The sequence below is a fragment of the Mus caroli genome, chromosome 18 (assembly GCF_900094665.2).
Source record: "Mus caroli chromosome 18, CAROLI_EIJ_v1.1, whole genome shotgun sequence".
Taxonomy (NCBI): Eukaryota; Metazoa; Chordata; class Mammalia; order Rodentia; family Muridae; genus Mus; species Mus caroli.
Window position 1 is genome coordinate 32,825,291 of NC_034587.1, and position 3,594 is coordinate 32,828,884.

The window sequence follows — 3,594 nt, forward strand, 5'->3', positions numbered from 1 at the left end:
AGGACAGCCAGGGCTACACAGAGAAACCCTGTCTGGAAAAACCTTAAAAAAAATTTTTTTTTTTCCTGCTAATTGTATGTAGTAGCTGCCTTCAGAGTAAAAAAAGCTTCAACTCTGATTTCTGTTGCTACGCAGTCCTCATGGAATGGGCCCTGTTTCTCTTCAGTATATTCATCATCTATTATAATCAAGTTGCTAAATTTTCAGTCTTGTTCTTGCTAATCATTGTGACTTTCTAAGTATTCCTTCACTTGTGCTCACTAATTTTGTTTTTGTTGAATGCTATGCCGTGTGGCAACAACTTGTTTCCTAGTTTCTCCTTCAGTCTCCTGAGCAGAAAAATTCAGGCACATGCCCCAATTTCTTGTAATGTACCTTAACAAAATGGTCCTAGAGTTCTCTTATCTCTTTTCTTTGCTCTTGCTCTATTCACAGTGGAAGCAGAAATGGGTTTTTTTTCGAGGATGTAAATATGGTTCTGCATGCTTTGTGTTTTCTGGACTTTTTTTAATGTTAATCACTATATCTAATTCATCTTGGGTGTCACTTGTTTTACTTATCTTCCTTGCACTTGGAACAGTCTTGAATGCAATTTTGTGAGGTCTACCTATAAAACCACTAGTTTTACCCTTATCATTGCTCTCTCTCTCTCTTTTTTTTTTTTTTTTTTTTTTTTTTTTTGGTTTTTCCGAGACAGGGTTTCTATATGTAGCCCTGGTTGTCCTGGAGCTCACTCTAGACCAGGCTGGCCTCTTCAGAAATCCGCCTGCCTCTGCCTCCCAAGTGCTGGGATCAAAGGCTTGCATCACCACTGCACGGCTATACATTTCTGTTTGATTTACCTGCGTGTAGTGTAAGCTCCACACGGACAAAAAGTTTGTAACAGTTGACTTTTCTCTGAGGCACTGACAAAAATCATAAATTGGGGTAAAGTGCTAATTGGGAGGCTGAGCCGTCCATCTTTTTCACCTGTCTGGTGATGTGTAAGTAGCATTGCCACCCCCAAAGAAAGCTGTCCATAGCTAATGTATATAGGAAGATTCTCTGCCTTCCAAATTCTAAGTTCTTGGAGGGTGTTTGCAGCCTGCTGGGCTATATTTTATCTCAAAACGTAAGAATCGTGAACTTCATAAAATCTGGGACCAGCATCTCAGCGCTCAGACACGGTGACGAGCGAGCCCTTAGCAGTTAGGCGCGAGAACAAACAACTAAAACTTTAGTTACTTCTGGCACGTTTCTTTCTCTGGCGTCAATAATCAATAATAATCTCCCCATTCCTCGCCCGATAAATCGGAGAGTCTATAGAGTTCCGCCTAGCGCTGCTAACTCATAATTTGCAGCCTTGTGTAGATGTTGAGATGCAAAGCATCCTTTAGAGGTACTGGAACCGGTCGGTGCCGTTTTCCCGCCTTCCCCGGAAGAAGGATCCTTCCTGGGCCTGGGAGAACAACGCCGGCCCGCCGCTTCTGTCAGGTGCCAACCCCGCGCAGGGGGAGGGGCTTGGCGCGTGCCGAACTAGAACTGGGGCGGGGGTGGGAACGGGCGCTCTCGCGAGATTCATCTCTGGTTCTATCGCCACCTCCTGCCAGCGCCGTTGCTGCGGGGGATTGTGGGAGCCTCCGCGTCCCGCTCGCTGAGAGAGGTATCTCTCCTTTTCCCTCTCCCTTCCCCTCAGGTAGGCGTGAAGCGGGTAAGAGTCCGGGCGGGTGGCCGGGGGACTCCCTGCGTCTGTTCAGAGCGGGACTGCCGCCTTGGCGGAGGCTGTAGGGAGCTGGCACGCTGCTGTCGCGCTCTCGGGCTCGTCCGCTCTGCCTCCTCGGGCGCTGCGTATGTGAGGCGCCCGAGCGGCGGCCGCCATGTTAGGAGTGCAGTGGCGGCGCAGCCTGCCTCCTCGGGCGGCGGAGGTGAGCGGCCGCGGTGGAAGGTCCACAGGCAGGCGGCGGCCCGGGTGCCGCGAGAGAGTTCGGGGGTCCGGAGGTGTGCTTGTCCGCCGAGCGTCCTGCGCCCGAGACTCGCAGTGGGCGGGGGCGGGACGAGCCCGTTACACGCGGGCCGCGGCGCTGAGGAGGAGGGAGGAGCGTTGGAAGCCTGAGGGACAGACCGCGCGTCCGCTGGGGCCTGCCATTCGAGGAGGGTGGTTAAAGCGAAGGGACAGACCGTAGGAGCGCGGCTCCCGTCTAGCGCCTTTGCTGGTTTTCCTCGGAAAACGGACCTAAAATGGAGGATTTCGTAGGATGTGAGAAGCTTGTGTGTTCTGACCAACGTTTCTTTCTCCGGCGTCAATCGCCTCGCCAGTCCTCACCCATCGCCCCGTGTTGCCCCCTTCCCAAGACTCCCGCGTCCCTCGCCCGCGCGCGATTTTCGCCAGACATCTGGAACAATCCCTCCCCACCCCCACTCCCCCCGCAGTTGCGTAAAAATGGCGGAAAAGGAAACGTTAACGCTTGGATTTTTTGAATTGCGTCTTTGGGAAAGCACTTGGTATGCGAGGATATTTGTTTATTGAATCAGTTACCACGCATTTCTTTTCTCTATCAAAATAGTCCAGACTCCTCTGGACAGGATCGTGTGTTGTGGGACCTTCCGGTTTTCAAACAAAGGGTTTGGAGGGCCATGTACGTGTAGCCCTTCAATCTTTATTTTCTCTGTTAGTGCTGTGCCATGCTTTTGTGTTTTTCCTTTACCGTGGGTGTTTGTCCCTTAAGGCGCGTTTCCTGTTCTGTGACTCTTGTCTTGTGGAATAGCCCCTTCTGTGGAAAATTTCTATATTGGATAGGTTGCAATTATTCATGTAGATGTTTCTAGAACGTCTAGATGTGGTTCTGAAATTTCTAGTCTTTCTATAGCTCTGAAATTTCGTGTGGCTGATTTCATAGGAAGTGTTGATGGGACTTTTGTGTTGATGCTGTGTGCTGCATATTTAAATGGGCTAACTTGTCAGTCGGTCTAACGTGTTTCGCCCAGGTAAATTTAGACTTGACTATGCGGGCGGTTTTCCATAGGTGTTGAAAAGCTCCTTAAAAGCTCCCTAATTGTTGGGCGTAGTGACGCATACCTGTAATAGCGTCACTCAAGAGAACAGGGCAAGAGAATTACTGTGACTTCGGGGCCAGTCTCGGTAACATCAAGACTACCACAAAATATTATTGAAATAGCAGTTAAGTCTCACTACGAATTATGTAGATTTCTTTTTTGAGACTGCTGGAGGCTGTTTTTGAGAGGCACCTCCTGTCTCAACTTCCCTAGAGCTGAATTACCTACAGCCTTGTGCCACCACACCCAGCCCAGTTATCTTCATAACTTTTGAACATTAGTATTTTAGGAATCTAGAAGGGAGGAGTATATTACTGCAAAAAACCCCAACGTTGCCTTTGTACTTAAATGTTTTTACAAACTCATGTCTCCGAAGTACTAGAGAAGATTAATCTGGTTGGTTATATAATCTTAAAAGGATAGCTTTTACCCAACAGGTTTTGCAGTGAAGTTCTTCTAAATTTTTAGTTCATACTTCCTACCCATAGAGGTTGCTTTCCCTTCATCATTTATATACAGCTTTTAAATAGCATTTTATTTTTTATTTTTTTTTTTTTTTTG

At 48.1% G+C, this 3,594-nt stretch overlaps 1 protein-coding gene across 4 annotated transcripts in view; it reads left to right on the plus strand.

Moving 5' to 3' along the window:
• Window positions 1-1,586: 1,586 nt before the first annotated feature.
• Matr3 (matrin 3) overlaps window positions 1,587-3,594 on the plus strand; it is a 30,194-nt gene continuing 28,186 nt past the window's right edge. For 2 of the 4 annotated variants that reach the window (XM_021150224.2, XM_029471811.1), the window contains exon 1: window positions 1,587-1,675. The gene's annotated coding sequence lies outside the window, so the exon portion shown is untranslated. Of the gene's footprint in view, window positions 1,905-3,594 lie in introns of all 4 variants that reach the window. The other 2 variants (XM_021150226.2, XM_021150225.1) reach the window with 2 other exon arrangements.